At 44.3% G+C, this 18,745-nt stretch overlaps 1 long non-coding RNA gene across 1 annotated transcript; it reads left to right on the top strand.

The window, feature by feature from the left end:
* Window positions 1-306: 306 nt before the first annotated feature.
* Window positions 307-17,161, top strand: LOC139827895 (uncharacterized). Its single transcript, XR_011739018.1, has 5 exons — window positions 307-797; window positions 10,697-10,822; window positions 11,456-11,670; window positions 13,966-14,072; window positions 15,506-17,161. It is a non-coding gene; the product is annotated as an uncharacterized lncRNA (long non-coding RNA).
* The last annotated feature ends 1,584 nt before the right edge of the window (window positions 17,162-18,745 follow it).

The raw sequence follows: 18,745 nt of genomic DNA, 5'->3' as shown, positions 1-18,745 counted from the left end.
ACATTAATGACATCAGGGGACACATGTGAGTGAAACGAGCGTAAATGGGAAAAGCTGGGTGGTTGGGGGGGTGATATTCTCCAAGAGGCAGCCTGGCCTTTGTCTTTTGCTTAATTTTATTCCTGCCTGCCCTGTGCTCCATGCCACACGATTTATGCACTGAATCATGCTCAGCAGCCGTATTCGCAAGCTGGCATAAATTTATTTTCGTCTGCTGGCCAATTACGCCAACTGCCTCAACTGTTGTTTATTTTCTTCTGTTGCATCCTCTTGAGTTACTGTTAACAGTGTCCCTTTTGAGCAGAGATGGGCTTTTTGGCACAGAGGCCTGTCGGCCTGCCAAACTAATGGGCCATATCTGTTATCTAACTAGTTGTAAAGGCTCCAGTTTCAGGACAGCTTGCAGTTGCTGTGGCCACCTGTAGTGCATTGGCAGAGCTGGAGGCCACTGCCCACGTGGGACGTGTCACCCCAGCTCAAGAGTGTCCTTTGGCACCCACCTGCCCTTGAGGAGACACTTAGGGGCTTTGCCTTGGAGAACAACAGGATTTCTGTGACTGACAGTGTCACCTCCCCAGGGGTGGGTGGCACGAGTCTCGCTGTGCCAGGGTACCCTCGCCGCCTGCATGGGGGACCAGGAGGTCTCCTGCATACAGCTGGTCTGGAGACCAGAGGGACCTGATCATGGGCAGACTGTGGGAGGGAAGAGCCCTGCAAGGCGACAGCCCTTGGACTCCCAGGGATGGTGAAGAGATTAAATTAAAGGAAGAATTAAACAGCCTGAAAAGCACAATAAGGTAAGGATGTCTTTCATGCCATGCAACTATAACTCTGTCCATTTTGAGGAGCACCTGCATGTACTAGTGGTGCCAGCAAGGGTGGGATCCTACCTTTGAAGGATGCTTTGGCCACACAGTGCTTGCACCCTGCAGAATCTCCTCTGGTTCCTTCTTTTAGCTTTCTACAAATATTTCTAGAGGTATGCTGAGGTTTCACCAACAAAGGCTATTTGTGCCTTGTCCGCATAAAAACCTTGGGCCAACCCCACTCAAATCACCCCTGGCTTGCAAAATACTCCAGCCACCTGAAAATGGCTCTATCGTTTTACTGTCTTTCTGGTCTAATTTGCTCTGTTTGCTGTGCGTTGTTTACTGACTACCTTGGAGACTCATCTGGGAACTGGAAAGCTGAGCTGGCTCCTTTCTTTCCCTACAGCCAGGAGCCCTGTTTCTTGCATGGGACAGTGCAGCTGGCAAGGTGAGGATGTGGATCTTGATGGACGTTTGGGGTGGGATCATCTGTGCTGAATTAGGGGGGGAGTGCATTGTACCAGGCTTGGAGCGGGGAGTGGGGAGACACTGCTGGCGAGTGATTTGGTTAATGTGTGGATCTCCTTGTAGAACCACCATATCCTTGCACATGCTACAAAGTCTGCACTTGTGCTCACAAGCCAAGCCATCATGAGCAGCCTTGAGGTATGAGATCTTCATTCTCTCTGAGTCACGTTCACAAGAAACCCTGTGATCCCACGGCAAAACACCCTCATTTCTAGATCTGCTGTTGACTCCACAACATTCATGACTCTGACAGACCAGTGGCTTCCCTGCATCATTTTAAGTGCAAAAGTTTCAGTATGCACTGAGGGGCAGATGCTGATCTCTTCTCTGCAACCGATGACAGAACCCAAGGGAATGGCAGGAAGATGTGCCAGCGGAGGTTTAGGTTGGACATGAGGAAAAGGTTCTTCACCTGGAACAGGCTCCCCAGGGAGGTGTCACAGCCCCAAGCCTGACAGTGTTCAAGAAGAGCCTGGACAACACCCTCAGACACACGGTGTGAACTGTGGGGTTGTCACATGCAGGGACAGCAGTTGGACTCGATGATCCTTGTGGGTCCTTTCCAACTCAGGACATTCTATGATTCTGTGCATCTATTTGCCTTCACTTTGATGGCTGTGACAAAAAGCACTGCTCCACACACCTCCTCTGAGAGGTTTTGCTTTCTGCTCTCCAGCAGGACGTGCAGGCGAAGATGGGCCTCGCGTTGCCAAGTTCGGAGTCATTTCCTCTTCCCAAGTGCTGGAGGCTGTCTGGAGCAGAGGTTGTACTTGAGGCTCATCTGTAGCCCTCAGCAAGCTTTTCATAAACAGGAAAGAGCCCCTGGGGAGGACGACAAGACAGAAATCAGTCCCGCTCCGATCTTTTGTTCTTCCCCTCCCCTTTTGTCTTAAAACTAACAATGCATCGCTTGATTTGTTGCACGGGGAGCTGCCAGATGGAAATAAAACTCCTTCCTTCCAGAGAGCGTGGAAGTCCTTGGTGGGGCCTGCAGCACGCAGCTCGCTGCACGGCCATGGCCGGACCCTGCTTGCAGCTGAGGAAATAAATGCCACCTACTGGGCCTGGTCCCTGGTTGTAGCTCACATGCTTTTGCAAATTTACAGTGTGTAAGAGGGGAAAGCAGGTACAACCACAGCTCTTCCAGCCATCTCAGGGTACAGCAGTTGTACCATGGTGCTCAAAAATTTACCACAGTGAGTTCAGCAGAAATTAATTAGGGGGATCATAAAGCTGCCAGCAAGTGACAAGGACCTTGGGCTTTGCAGCTGGGACATGTTCTCTTTCTCAGGCTTTGCAGCCTGGAAGAGCATGGGGGACCCTAGCAGAGGCTTAGACAGTGTACAGGGCATTATCTCAGCCCTGTGTTGCTTTTTGTTTTGTTTCCTTCCATAATGTCACTGCTGTGAAGGGGAAGGAAACCTTTTATTTATCAAATGTTCTCTCCAGCTTTTCACTGCAGCACCCCCTCCACCCCAAAGCTTGCTGGCAGCCTCCCCAGGTGCCAGAAGGTGGTCGGGAAATCCTCCCTTGTGCTAAGGAGTCTTGTCCTGCTCTGAGGGGGCAATGGGCCAGGGGCTCCATGGTAGAAATCAGCTTTCTCAAAGCAGATCCCTTCAAAATCGAAGAAAAGAGTTGGTCCTCTCTGTGTGTTCTATTCCTGGCCGTTCAAGATTGAATGGACCCCTTGAAAATATGGAAGGATGAGGAAATAAGTGGTGCACTGCAGTTTGTTCTGGAGACAGGAGACTGGTCTAATGATAAGAATACCCAACTGGAGCAAGAAGTAGGAGCCAGGTCCCTGCTGAATGCCCAAAGTGTCAGGTCTTTTATCTATCCACCTGGAGCCTTTCCTGTGTGGCTACAATTTGGGCAAACTCCAACAGGACATGCTTTGATTTGGTAGTGCCAGTGCCACTGTGTTTAAGAACCTCTCGTTTCTCACATCCCAGGCGAGGTCCTGCCAGTGAGCAGTACCGCACAATGTGGCTTCTAGCAGCTGTTTTCAGGTTCTGTAATGCCTCAGCTGTCTGTAACTCACCTTCATCACTTGGGGCTGCACCCACAGAGCATCCTGACTCCTCTTTGGCAGCTCTAGTACCATTGAAACCATCATGGGAATTTCCTTCCAAGTCTCCTTCCTTCTACTCCACCCCAAGACACCACAGGGGTGTGTGAAGGTTTGGATCCATTACACATCTGCGAGGCACTTGGCTGTAGACAACCACATCATGAGGTGGTTATACACCGTGTGGGCCTCTGTAGGGGTGAGGTGGTTAATGACTAACTTGTAAAACTGCTCAGTGCATGGGTGAACTGAGTAGGTGTTTTCAGAAACAGCTGTGCCAGTTTACCCTGTCAGGATGGGCTTGGGTGCTGGCCAACTTTTCTGTCACACTCTCTGTTTGCAAAGCTTTCTGGGGTTGAGTTTTGGTTTCTGAAACCTGTCAGGCACAACTGAAATTCAAAAGCGGCGTTGCTTGGTTTTGCTTGGTTTCTATACTGGTACTTCGTTCTATCCTGGTACTTTGTTATTCTGTAAGAGGCTGAAGTCAGTACTACCGCCAAGAAGCTCCAATCCATTGATTACAGCAGGAAGAGAAGCCAAAATTAATTTGAATGATGCTTATTCACCAAGACTTCTATACTCAGGGGTCTGTACGTAGTGCCTGGAAAGCTGGGTATTAGTATGGGTGGGAGCTACTAATTTGGCCATTTTGGTATCCTGGTTTTTGACGTCCTACATCAAAAATCTTCCAGTGTATTTAGCACTTGGTATGAAAATCTTTCTAGAAAGGACTGTCAGGGAAATATGAATTTGTTCAGGTGTCACAAAAATGTCTGGCCGTTTAGGTCCCTGCCTCTTACAGCAACTTGTGGCCAAGACCTGGAAAAAGCTCCCAGATCTAAGGGGTATAACGCTTTTCTCTCACTGGTCTCATTACCTGGGAACAGTAACAGGTGAGTCAGATTTTGTACATCAGCCCCACTTTGACACAAGCGATATAGTGTCCTGTCCACTGCTCTTGGTGCCCAGACCTTCTCCTTGAGGATGCTGAACCTGTCACATACCCTGATGCTGTAATTCCTGGAGAGAGCTGAGACTTCCAGAATTATTTATTCCCTTACAAACCTGGAAATAGGACTTTCCACCCACCGATACTATTTATAAGTAAATCATAAAAGCATTAAACTAGAATCCTTGCCATTTCTGATGCCACTTAAAGACTATGTGGTTGTTACAGTCCCATCATGGGGCGTGCGGGTGTGAAAGGCGCAGCTTGTTTTTAACCGTTTCTCGTTTATTCTCATCGCACCCGAGCACCTGTGAGTCAGAGGTCTGTCTCTTGCTTTCTTTCCTTCTCTCAGTCTATCTCTGCAGACTGAAATGTGAATTTTCTGGTAGGCCTTGCCACATATATGTAATATGGCCACCTCAGAATGAAATACCTATATGGTCTCAAGCTATTAATTGCCCTGTTCTCTGCACACATTATGAGTACACCAGTATGAATTGTTAATAGTCATGGTTTTTTGCAAGGAACCTAATCCAGGGCTTGGGGAAATTAAACCTACAGATGAGACAGCCTGCTTCTGGTGGCATTCCCTTTGGGGACCTGTTTCTCCATCAGCTCTTTCCAAGCTGAAGAGCAGATGCTGTCACTTGGCCTGCAGATGCCACTTCAGGTTTCTGATCAGCATTGCCCTTCACGTCACTTTTTGTGGTTTTACTATTGAGAAATATTGACCAAGGCTGTCAAAAATTTCCAAAATTTGGGCATGTGCAGTGGACTTCTTATTTTTTTTTTCTCTGCCGTTTTCTGGTAATTCCTATCACTCTCTTTTTCAAAGCTACTGAGCTGAAATTTTCAGACAATTATTCACAGTTTATTCATTGCTTTTCCTATATATGGCTAGAAAGATTTTTCCCACATACATTAATCTGTGCTTATTGAGACTGAGAATTGACTGTGGTTTCATTGCCTGGTTACTCAGTGTCATGAGAAACTCCCACAATTACTCACATTCAGGCTTAGATCTGAGAATCCTGGAAAACTTTTAGTACCTGATCATTGGTCATTTCATCACTCTTTCATCCCTTTTCCAGATCACTACAGCTGCACTAAACAGCTGAAATTCCAGCACAGCTTACAAGGTGTTTGGGGACTTTCCATAAAACATATTACATATGTCAAAATGTGCATATATACAAAAATATATGCACATAGGTACAAACATATATATGTTGTTATTTATGCCTACTTTTAACTTTCAGTATTTAATCTGATATCTATTTATGATTATCCATAACAATGATTTCTTTAGAGCCTTTACCAGCTGACAATGTTTTTCGAAACCCAAGTGCAATGAATTAACCAAACTGCTCTGGCCCTCATGTCTGGCAATCCTTCAAAAATATCTAATAGGTTTTTCAGGTATGACTTGCCTTTCCAAAAGCTATGTTGATTTCCATTGACTGATTGATCCATTGATCTATCCGTTTACAGAGTCATAGACACAGGGGTTGAAAGGGACCTCTGGAAGTCTCTAGTCCAACATCCCATGCAAAGCAAGGCTATTGCCAACAGTTAGGCTAGCTCAGCCTTTGTCTGGTCAAGTCTTGAAAACCTCTGGGAGTGGAGTTTCCATCCCCTCTTCAGTTACAGGTCTCAGAGCTGCCAGTCTGAGCTTCATGAGCTGCAACTTGGGAATCTCTTCTGCTAACTTTTATTACTGTGCCTTGATCTACCTGCTACCACTGCCAAGGAAAGTTTGGTTCCGTTATTTATTGCTCTTCTTCCTGTAGTCTGAGTCTGGGGACTCTCCATCCTTGAAGATACTCAAAGCTGGAGCAGACAGCTCTGAAGCTGACCCGGTTTCAAGCAGGGGTTAGAGTAGGGATTTCCAGAAGACTGTTCCAACCTAAATTATCCCGTGATTTTGCAATTAGGCTGGTCTCTAATAGCAGGTTTCTCCTCAAGGGACATCAGTCCAAGGTGACATATTAGGAGGTGTCATCTACTAAAGCACAATTCTGGCACCCCAGGCATTTTTTTGAATTTTTCCGGGCACGTATACTTGAGAATCCTTGGCATGTTGGAGCAATGTGAACAAAACAGCACAGGAGGTGTTTTTCAAGCATTTCCTCCATGTGTTTGCTTGGTGTTTCTGGAATGTGTCTGTCTTGAGAAAGAGGCTGTAAATTCTGCCACTCTCCTGTCTTGGGTTGTCAGTCCATTTTTGGATGCAGTGCTTGTTAAAATAAAATGATGACTGGAAGACAAAGCTCGTGTCAGCCCTTACGAGCAGGTCATTCTCTTGAGGATAAAGAGCTGGAAGGCAGCGTGGTAGGAGCAGTGAATCCTATCAGAGCCAGCAGCAAAACATTTAAATGCTGAAATAATTCAGCATCTGCTCAGAGCAAGAACTATCCATGTGAAAGACACTGATCTATCATGGACTTTAAGGCTGGAAGGGATTATGATGATCTTTCAGTCTGACCACCTACATGATTCAGACCAGAAGATATCATTTTGCATCAAGCTCATAGCTTCCAAATGAGCTTGCAAAAGGTGTCACTCTTGACTGAAGGACCCTGTTTTTGGGAGGTCGTGGTAAGTTTATCCTCACAGCTGGGAAAAATACTATGTATTTCAGTGCTTTATTTCAGCTTTCACCCACTGGGATTTGTGATGGTGTGGGGTTTGTTTTGTCTTACTTTTTGTTTTTTCTTTTTTTTTTTTCTGTTTCTGGATTAATTATTCTTCCACCTTCAGTGGAAGCTGATCTTCCGAGAACAATTTCGACCAACTTTCTTACCTTTTTCAGTACCTTCAGTAGGACCCAGAAGAACTATTTCTGGCTGGGTTGTAGACATTTCAAATAACCTTGACCTTAGCTTGTTTCTGCTAACAGTGATTCTCTCCAAAACAGAGATGATGCTACTTCCCTCCCTCTCACAGGTGTTGGCTGAAAAAAGACCATTAACATTTCTCAAATTCTATAGTGGGAGGCAAATATTAAGTCAGTCAGAGATCAGAGGCTGGATATTGCATTCCAAACTATACTTCAGTGCAGTAAATTTATCCACTGGAAACCAAGTCATCTGATATTACTAGAAGATATGAGCTGAATTTTCATATATGATTATTGATGTTCTGAATCAAATGACATAATGTGAGGACCTTTGTGTACAGCAATAACTGGATGGACATGAAAGTAAGAAGGTATTTGGGAACAGTAGGGTTTAATTGTTTCCCTTGTAATGGACCTTGGGATAAGGCAATGTAGACCTTGTCAAGAGTATTTCTCAAAGGTAAAGACTTATAAAAATGTGAAAACAGAAGCTGGTCTACTTGAGTCAGTTCATCTGTTTACTCTAGATGGGGCTTTTACTTGTAATAGACCCAGTGATCTCAGCTATCAGCCACACCATTTACAGTCAAAGCCCAGACCAAAATAGCTCCCAGGTCCTTCTGATTTTCTATTTTTGTCAATGATATACTTAAATGCTGACTAAATCCCATCTAGGACACTCAGATCAAACTAATTGGCTGAGCATCAGTTAGCTGCACAGTGTCAGAGGAGTGGATCACCTCTCTATATTTAAAATGAGCATATACGTGGTGTCCTTGTGGTGGATGGCTACAGGCAGGCCTGGCATGGCCAACTGCAGAGTCGTGGCTGAGCATGATGCTCCACCTCAGTACAAGACTCGTATCTCCAACACTGTTGCTCTGTGGTGCTCAAGAAGCAAAGTGCTATGTAGGGATGAGTCAAGAAAGTGGATGCTGTTCTGCTGCTACCTCCTGTGCTGGGGTCAGTTTGTCCTCTGAGAGGTCACCAGGGCTTTCCTGGTGATGGGGAATGATTTAGTGGGGTGAGAGCGCTCTCAGCCATGTGTGAAGGAACAGGTCTCTGCTCTTAAGTCAGCTATGACCCTTTCCTGAAGGGCCAAGGAATTTCTCCCTGTTGTCCACTGCTTTCTGTTGTTCATAGCTGCTGCAGGTGGATTTTCTTATTTATCTAGTGCCCCAAACACATGCGGTGCTGAGCTGGTATTGGGACTTGAGCAACAGCCCATAAATCTATCCATGTTTTCATACACAAGGACTGAAAGGCTAATGCAATTGTCTCTCTCTGCTGCTCTGTTGACAAGTTATCATAAGCAGAGCTGTCTCCAAGTCTGTCCAAAAGAAATAATTTATCCTCTGTGGAAAATAAAAAACAAACCCAACAGATATTGAACAGAAATCTGAACCTTCTTCCAGATTATTCTGGACTGAAGTCTTTGGTCATGTGCCTTATGTAGCTGCTCTAGGACATTTGCAGGTTCACAAAGAGTGGTCCAGCATGAACCTGCTAAGCAGAAATGCAGACAAGGTTGGGTCCAGCTATCAGAACGATTAATCTGCACACTTGCCTGCTAGAGAGTCTCACCTTCTGATTTTCAAATCTTGAATACCATGAAGGAAGAGAGGTTTTTTTTAAATTCTCCCCAGCCTTCCCTTGTTCATGAGGCTAGCTTGGCTCTAAAGAAAACAAGTGAAAAAGGAAATTTCCTCTCTATTTTTAAATACAAGCAGCTAAATCAGATGAGTCCTGGGATGGAGTCCTCCATGAGGAAAGGATTGGGCCAGATGCCTGTTTGGGAGCTGTTGGGGGATTGTGCTGGGTGGCACTGGGTGCTCACAGCCTTGACTTTGTTTAGGGAGCACATGCAGTCCTTATGGGTTGACTTAAAAACAAATAAAATACAAAACCCAACATCACAGGACCAGACACAAGAAAGTCTGGGTAGTTTAGCCACAACTTACAGGTCAGGTCATAACTGACCATAGCAAACCCAACAAATTCTTTAATGCTGTTTACGTGTTACTTAAATAAATTAAACACTGGGAAACCTAAATCATAGCCCAGGTCTCTCCTGGGGTAGTAATTACAAAAACTGCTTTGGCAGGGCCATATGTAGCTAGAATTGTTTGCTGGTTGTTTTTCTTTCTTTTTCTTTTTCCCTCTTTCCTTTTCTTTCCCCTTTTCTAACTTTTTTTTTTTTTCTTTCCCAGTGAGAAAGGTTTTGTAAATTATTATTTCCTTTCAAAAATTTTTGAAGAAAAAATAAAAGGGCTTGGCATTTTCCCACCCACCCATCTTGGATTTCATTCGGAAATGCTGTGATCATGATAGTATTTTGGCTTTGACAAGTGGGAAGCTTTTGGACGCCAGTGTGGAATATAGGTGTGCCTTGTCTCTTCCTTCTGCTAAGGACATGCCCTATGTTTTTTTGCTAATGGTGTTGTTCCTGTTTTGGGCTTTTCTGGTGTCCTATTAGCAATACACCATGGAATGTTTTAACTAACAGTGTTAGTTACAGGCAGTATGCAAACATACTGTTTCTCCGGCTCCTAAAAGTGTTGCTTCTAATACATAACAAAATAAATATATTAAATGGTTAAAAACCCCCAATTCATGCAGTATGCAAACTAAACCCCGGGTGCTTACTTTACAGCAGGAACTTTACCCTATATGTCATTCCAACAGCAACAGTGCAGTTGAAAAGGAATGGAAATTTCAGCTTTATTTGATTATATGATATAGGGAAAACTTGTGTGGCATCGCCAGTTTGAATTTAATAGCATGGGCTTGGTTGATGGGGTGTTTCATTGCTCTTTACTGACCTGTCATGCAGCTCAGGACACAGGAGCTCTGAGCAGGCGTTTCCTCCATCTCTCCACTCTCAGAGAAAGGAAAAGCATTTGCCAAGGTGACCTGCTCTTAGAAAAAAATGCGTTTGTGAAATTAGCCTCTGTTTGGGAACATCTTTGGTACAAATGTAACCCTTATTTTTAGTGGAGAAGGTACATTGCCCAGCGTTACATGGAAGCGGGACAACACGCAGATCCTTACACTTCCCGGGGACTCTGATAAGCTGCATCAGCAACTTTATCGCATTTTTCCATGCTTTCCCATGAAGTTGTGGCTGAGTGCCCCTGGCACCCCAGCTGCCTCTGAGGTCATGAGATGTTCTGGAGGGATGGGTGGTCACTAGGTGAACAGACTGCAAATAAATATATAAATAAATGCCTGGAGGGCATATCAGGTTCGGGTCGCCTTGTGTGACAGGGAAGAGCACGATGTCCAGAATGGACAGGAACAGATTTTGTTTAAATTTAGCAGCAGTGTTGTGGCTGGAAAACGCTGATGGGAACTTGGCACCTAACTCCTCACCTCACACTGCTCCCCACGATGGGGTTGTTGGCCTCCAAACAGAGCATTGCTGTGCATAGCCTGGGCAAGCACACTTTAAATAACCTGTTCCCTTCTGTGGACTGTTTTGCTGAGCCATTCTCATTTCTTAGTGTCCTCAACAGCCTTTATGTGCCAGTGCTCCAGTGTGCGGAGGGGTCTCAGTCCCACACCAGGAGCAGGTGGATCATGAACCAGTGCGAACCTTCCCATCAGGCCATCATCACCTGCATTTCTAGGTATGTCCCATGACCCCTCTCCCACCCCATGGTCCAGGTAGCAGATGCATCTGATTGAGCTGATCTGTCACCTCTTGAAGTCAATACCTCCAGGTACCACGAGGCCACTCTGTGATGCGAAGCAGTTGGTCCCACCTTCCTCTTCTCCTCGCTCTCTCTCAGCCTTCTCCCTGAACGAGGCAGGTGGGATCTGGGCTTATTGTCTCCACCTGTTCATCAGCCCAGCACCAATTCTAGACTCATCCCTCCCATGCCAAGCCCCACGGTTTGTCCTCTGGGATGTGGTGCCTCCAAGCTGTGCAACCATAGGTCAGGGGACAGATCCCATGCAGGTCTGTGAACTCTCTTAACTCAGAGCAGGTAAGGGAGCCCACTGGACATTTTGCTGCCATCAGCTTCCTCTCTGTAGGGAAATTGGATGGGTATTTTGCCAGAAAGTTACAAGGAAAATGGTTTTCCCTTTCTCAAAACTACGAGAGTGCCATGCTCACTGGCAGGTCCTGCTAGGCAGCTGGGAAGCCAGCAAAGAGAAAAACTTTATGGCCCATCCATCCTTCCCACCCCAAAGGAAATAGTCCTGTGCATTTTTTTATGCTGGCACGTCATGAAAACCAATGCTGTCATGTTTTCTAGTTGCATCTTGAGACTCGGACTTTCCACCATGAAGACACCAGTGCTGTCCTTGTCACCGGCTCCTGGTGCTGTGAACATGCTGAACATGGCTGATGTCCCCATTGCTAGAGTGGGGATGGAGGTAACCACGTTATGTAGCCCTACAGAAAACACATGCCCTCTTCAGTGAAAACAGGAAATGGATTTCCCTGAGGAGTTCTGCAGACTCATCACAGGTCTTTTCAGTGCTGCTATGTTTGCTTTATTTTGGGTGGCAGAGTTAATGACCCCTCAAATGATCATTTACCGCTGCCTTTTTTCAGCTTAATTGGAAAAAAAAGAAGTCTTTTCAAAAAGCTGAGTGCCCCTGTGTGAAGCAACAACCTGGTTTTCCCCCCCCCACCCCGCCCCCGTCCTTCCAGATTACATACACCAGGCTCAATGTTTGTTTTCTGCCCTCGGTATTTAATTGCAGAGTGTGTTAAGCACGCTGAAAAAAGAACCCTCGCTCAGTGTCCATCTGCTTAGCTCAGGTCAGCAGGGCTTGTAATTGAGATGGACTTTGAATGCCCTTAGTGCTGCAGGTATCTTTGGACTCTCTTCCAAGAATTGAAGGAGAAAGCTCGATCTGTCTGTGCTAATACAAAATCAAAATGGTGTGCTAAAAACCCAGAGAGGTTTCCAGACAGAAGTTTTCAGAAGCCTCATGCTGAAAATATGACTGTTTTGGCCAGTGTTTTGCTGCATACTGCAATGGCCAGGAACTATGTCCCCACTGAGGCTGCAGGACTGAACACCAGTAAAGTGTGCTATGGGTGTTGGATGGAGCTGGGGATGTTTCTACACTCACATTTTAAGGTCCTTTTCCCTGTCCTCCTCCCTACACAAGAGACAAGGCCTGGGAAGACCACCTTTGTCAACTCACAGTCAAATGAAAGCCCCCTGCACTGAGATTAGGAGGGACTTTCTGGTTATAGGAACCTTTAGACAAGGTTATATGAGCCTCCCACTCCTATTCTGACAGTCACCTCAGCTCCAATCCCAGTCCTGCAGTGTGCAACCATGACTGGGGCAGCTTGTGACTCCCCTTGGCCTTGGAGCTCAGAGGCCATAAGGGCAAAATGTAAGAATGTAGTTTCAGAAGCAACCTCACCTTGTGTGGTGGCCTTGAAGAACATAAGGTGGACAAAGCTGCTGGAGCATCCTCATGCCATGTGTCTGCCAAGGAGCAGCATCATGTGGTGCAGTGCCTTGGCGTGTTGGGGAATGGCGTCAAGACCTGTTGGCCACCAGAAAGGGGACAAACAAAAGGTGAACTTCCAGCAGTAGGCTACAAAAATGAGTAGGGGCCTAGAGCATCTTTCTTATGAGGAGAGACTGAGAGAGCTGGGTCTGTTCAGCCTGGAGAAGAGAAGCTGAGAGGGGATCTCATCAATGTTTATAAATATCTCAAGGTGGGTGTCAAGAGGATGGACCAGACTCCTTTCAGTGGTGCCCACTGATAGGATGGGGGGCAATGGGCACAGATTGAAACATAAGAGGTTACACCTGAATATGAGGAAAAACTTTACTTTGAGAGTACCCGAGCCGTGGACCAGGCTGCCCAGAGAGGCTGTGGAGTCTCCTCTGCAGACATTCAAACCCGCCTGGACACCTTTCTGTGCAATCTACTCTAGGTGTACCTGCTTCAGCAGGTGGGTTGGACTGGATGATCTCCAGAGGTCCCTTCCAACCCTGACCATTCTGTGATTCTGACATGAAGTGTGTTGCAGACGCCTGGGGAGCTGCCTTGGAAAGTGGTGGGGTATGTGTGTGTGGGGAGACAAAAAAAAAAAGGTCAAAAATAAGAGCCTAATTGGCTTGCTGGCAGGCTAAAACTTCAGCAGAGGCTGTGATTATACTTGTCACTCTCTGCTAACCTCCAAAACAGGTGTTGTGGGTTTGAAGTGCCAAAATGCTGCTCAGGCTGCAATCTGTGTGTGTGCAGACTGGGGTGACAGGAGCAGGGGCTGGGGGAAGGGCCCGGGGGGTCCGTGCCAAATGGGCACGGGCACAGAAAAGGGACGGTCCTGGGCAAGCAGCGCATGTGACGCGAATGGACTTGGCCGGGTGTGAAAGGGGGAGCAGTTCCCGGCGGTGCTGGGACCCAGCAGGACATGTCCTCAGCTGATGGCAGACGGTGCTCCAGTGAGGAGCCCGGGGAAAGGACTCCATTTGTAGGCTAATTTAACTGCTGAAGGGTTTGTTCCAGGTTTATTAAAGGTCTCAGGTTACTGAAATCCGACTGGAGTAGCCTCGACTCCTGCCAAGATCCTGAATTTTTACTTGATTTTAGGAATTAGGACTATAATGCTTTGTTGCACTCTTGGTCCAGCTCAGTGCCTTTAATATATTTGGGGTTTGTTTCCTTTCTATAAAAGTAATTAAAAATGTTAAACTTTTGGTTTTAATAACTGTTTTGGGTAATAAAGTAAACATGTAATATTTCAGTGGGTGGAAAGAAAAAATAAGTGCTTTCTTTTTTCTTCCAGGGAGTTTTTACATTATCAAACATTGCGACGACAAGTGTCTTGGGATCTCGCAAGGCTGAATTGTTAAGTAAGTCAACAGGCAATGTAACACTTGGCATGTGTGGAAGGTGAGTGAACCATGTTCAAATGGGAAGATTAGGCAGAGCTCTGAAGAATACCTAAAAATCTGAAATAAATGGCTTTAGAGAAAAACGTCAGGGGTGAAGATCAAAAGATTGTAAGGTGCTAATAACTGGCAACTCGCATGGCTTGCAAAGCAAAAAGACTGTCAGCACAGTTAAAAATCTCCTCTTTTTGTCTAACTAAATGTAATTGGCTTTAAAATCCAAACTCAAAGTGGGGTGAAAATGTGCTTATACCAAATGTATGAACAAGATAATGTCACGTCTGAGTTTCACTGTGAAATTTCTTTTGTGCAATCCATAATTTAGACTATCTGATTACTTTTTAAAATTAGTATACACCTTTATCGTGGCCTTGTCCCAGACGAGCACAGCTGAGAAACACATCTCATCCAGACGTGCGTGACAGTCATCAAGCAGAAATAGCTGATTGTTGACATACTTACAGGTTTTCTATACTTGTTGATGAAACTCCAGAGTCAGTATTTTTTTCTCCACCTAGTGTTTGTTAAATAGATGTTGGTTTGGGTGTGAAATCGGCAGGTGTGGAAAATTTATTTCTATCATCAGAGGTGGTGCTGCAGGGTATGTCTCGGTTTGGGCTCTTTGTGTTTTTTTTACATATACTTTGGAATATTGCAAATCATGATGTGATAACGCAGTACCTGTAAACAATCCCTTGGCAGCACATCTTGATTATCAGAGATGTGATCCAAATGTATCTCCATACCTTAGGCATTCTCATAATGTGCACCTCCCATCATATTCCCGCAAGTGGGAGATTTTGCACCAAAGGTTATGGCCTAGGATGACCTGAGCAAAATTGCTGGACATTTCTCAGAGAGAGAGATGGGGAGGACAGTCTTGGTATGAGGGATTTACATCCCCTGCAAGCCTGGCTTGGATGCAGTGTTATTTCCCAGCTGGGGCTGGAAGGACACACACAATATTTGGGAAAACACTGTTATTTTCCTTCCCTCAGAAGAGTCTACAGGCACATCCAGAAGTGAGGAAGAATAAATTCTCAAAGACAACAAAATCAGAGAGAAATCAATGCAAAGCTTTGGTTTGTACTTATTCTTGAAAACAGGCATGGTGTTTGCGAAAATCTGAGGGTAGCTGCACCTTCAGACATTGTGCATTACGAGGACAGAGCTGTGAAGCAGCAAAGTTTCCATAAAGTTGAGCAACAATGGGGTCTTTGAAAGAACATTTGCTTTAAATCAGTAAGCAGTGCTTTCTGTATGGTCCTGAGGAGAAATTTTATTACAGAGAGAAATGTGTATCGAAATATTTCATTGCAAAAAAGAGCTCTGTTTTCCTGCTGCAAAGCATTGGATCCATTTCTCTCAAAAAAAAGATGTTAAAGGGGTTTGTGTGGGGTTTAACCTGCTGATCAAAGTGTGTGTCTTCTTTAGGGAAATTGCTCTCCAGATCTCACTGGCTGCCTAGAGTGCATTTCCACTGACCTCAGCGGGAATCTGGACACCTCCTGTGTCCTAATCTGGAATTTCAGTCCCACCTCTCAAGTCACGGACAATTTTAAAGCAAGAGTGACGCTTTGGAGATTGAAAGTGAGTTTTGTCTCCATATGGTAAAAGGGCTGTTGGAAAATGCAGAAATAACTGCACAAAGCAACCAGCAACGTGAACCCCCGTCATTGCTTGAACTCAGTAACCTGCCATTGCGTGCTCCATCTGGGAGTGGTGAATTATTTCAGAAAGTGGGATTCTTTCAGAAAGTTCAGGGCAAAAAGGGAATTTGTCTCTTCACCCCAAGGACTTTGATGTGCCTCATTTCAGCAAAGAAATGACAGATTTTTTTAAAAAAATGCTTCATTTATTGACAGAGACCATGCTTCATGCCGGTTTCTGACTTGGGTAGAAACTAGATGAAGTTGGCTGTTACTCTTCTTTCACAAATACTTTATTTCTTTACATTGCAGGTTAGCTACTGAAGTGTATACAAAAACAGAGGGCAGAAGAGTATGTCATATAATCTATGGGTTCCTGCAGCTGTTCTGGATCACACTGCTATGAAGCTTTATACCATTGCTAAACTATGACACTTACAAAAAACTATTACTAGATCACCATCACTCACTAAAAAATTTACAGCTTACAGCTGGTAATTTTCAATGAAAAATTATATCAAATTGTACCAGCCCCAATTAGGACCTCCTCCATCCTTCTAAATTTGATAACAAATGTGTTTTTCGAGGAATGTAAGTCTGAATTTTGTGTCACGTTTTCCTAACCCCAAAATATTTCTTACCTGGAGGATAAAGTGAATATTTTGCATGTTTTGTGGAGTGGGAACAAGTGAGAGCAGTGAGTCCTTCCTGTCTCTGTCTTTCACAGTCATTACATTCGTAACTTTCAGAAGCTATGTTTTCTATAGATTCTTGCAAAATGTTCTTATCTAGAGTACCTGCTTGGATTCTTTAGCGGTCAAATCTTGTGTCAAATTTGCTGTTATTGTTATCCTCAGTAAGTGTCAGGCTGACAGACTTATGTGATGGTTTTCTTTGCTGTGTCCAAACATTGCTGTAATATTTACTTCCTCTAAAGCTTCTGCCCCTTCTGGACCTGCATTACTAAAATCAGCATCTAGAGGAGCTTCCTAACCTGCTCTTTTAGTAATCCTGGTGCAAGGTATCTGTTTGTACTGACACTGAATAGCTACTTTGGTAGTGACTGTTTTACTTTGATTTTAGTTTGATTATGGTTAGAGTAGAAAATAGACATCCTTTCCTTATGATATGAACACAATGTCTGGTTTACTTCTGGCAAGAAATGGATGTTTTTGTTAAACACTTCTGACTTTCTGCATTATTACTGGCTATTCTCATGGTCTTACTATTTATGGTCTTATAGTATTGGTAGGGTTACTCTTGGTCCCAATGGACTCAAACATCTGCTTCTTGCTGTCCTTTTCTCTGGCCATATGTATTTCCTTGCATCCCTTTTCTTCCTTATTAGTTTTATATAGCTTCAGGATGTATTTTCAATGTTTGCAACATCTGCCTTCTAAACATCCATCCATTCATCGTTATTATTGTTCGTCTTCTCTAACCTGGATTGTTTTTTGAACAATGCTTTCTTACTTACTATTTTAGTTCATTTTTGCTGTTGTTATTTGGTTCTTTTTACATCTAGCTAAATAATTTTAAACTATTCATTACATGCATGACATTTAGCCTTCAGTCTTTCCTTACAGCTGGCTTGTACTTGATTCAGCTTTGTGAAACTGGCTGTCTTGACATACCATGTGTTTTTAACTGGCTTACACAGGAATCAAACATAATCACTTCCACCTTAGTTACTGTTAACTTTTACTTCTTTGTTAGAAAACTGTCATCTATGATTTGTAGAAATTCCAGAGAAGCTAGTACTGCTAGCAGGAGATTTTTATATATATCATCCAGAGTTACGTTTCCCATGACAGTCCTGCACCCTTGGTAGATAAATGGCTTTTGAGCTGCCCCACCTGATTTTCAGGGTGGTTTAGTGTTTTGGGGCAGGCACCTATTAAAACCGCATTTTGTACTTTACCAAACTGAACAAAATCCATACACAGCCAAAATAATTTGCTCCAGAGCCATCACTGCTATGGAAGAAATTAAAGCCAGCCTAGGTCTTTTCACACCTGGTACGCCTCTGGAAGGTTACGGCCACTACCTCCACCCCACCCACCCCACTCATGAAAGCAGATGTTTTCTCTGGGTTTCACTAGCACAAATCAAAAATAGCAATTTGACAACTAATTTTGAGAAATATTTCACAAATGTAGATGCACTTTTTAAATTGTTCTTCAAAGGTTATAGTTTTGAACCTAAACCCTGTGTTTCCTCATCGCCAAAATATCACTTTGTTCTCTCACCAGCTTTCGTTATAAGGCCTACAAAATGCTTTATCTAATGTAACTTTTCTTTTAAAAGTTGTGAATGAGGGAAATAAAAGTCCTGCTTTCAGAAGGCTATTTTCTGAACTGCGCTCTTGCAGACCTCAACAAAAGCACATGGTAAAAATGGAAGCAATGATAAGAACTTCAGAGGCTAAGTCATTGTTGGTGTGACTTCTGTGCTCATCAGCAAATGCAAGAAAAATCTCCCTCTGTAATAAAAAAAATTGTATTAAGAAATTCAAATGATCCAGAACAGAACACATCCTTTTACGTTCTGTCTCTGGTTATTTGTGAACTTAGGCTCTTGCTGTCTTGGGGTTCACTAGACCTCACACAGAAGAATTCCCAGCATTTCAGTGTCAATTATCAACATTCAAAACTGCTGGTCCAGAAGGGGATACATGGGAGAGGAGGGACATCCTTGGGGTAGGAGACCCCATGGAGACAACGCTGTCCTCAGGGTGGTCTCTCCCAAGCCAGTGCAGGGGCTACATGTGCCTGAAAGACAAATATTGACCTCTGACAGAGTCTGAACAAATTCATTTGGGTGTTTCTGAGAGTTTATGAAATAGCCAGAAATGGAGATAAGTCCAAGGTTATCTATTTCATCAGCTAAGAAACTGTTGACTGAAGCCTAGCGTGAGCCAAGTACCTACATGTGCAGTGTTTAAAAGAATTAATCATGTCTTCATATGTGGAGCCTGGTAGTTAGTTTAATTACTGCCCTCTTTTTTTTCTTTTTTTTTCCTTTC

This window comes from Patagioenas fasciata, chromosome 4, assembly GCF_037038585.1.
Source record: "Patagioenas fasciata isolate bPatFas1 chromosome 4, bPatFas1.hap1, whole genome shotgun sequence".
NCBI classification, from domain to species: Eukaryota; Metazoa; Chordata; class Aves; order Columbiformes; family Columbidae; genus Patagioenas; species Patagioenas fasciata.
This window is presented reverse-complemented; position numbering and strand designations above follow the sequence as displayed.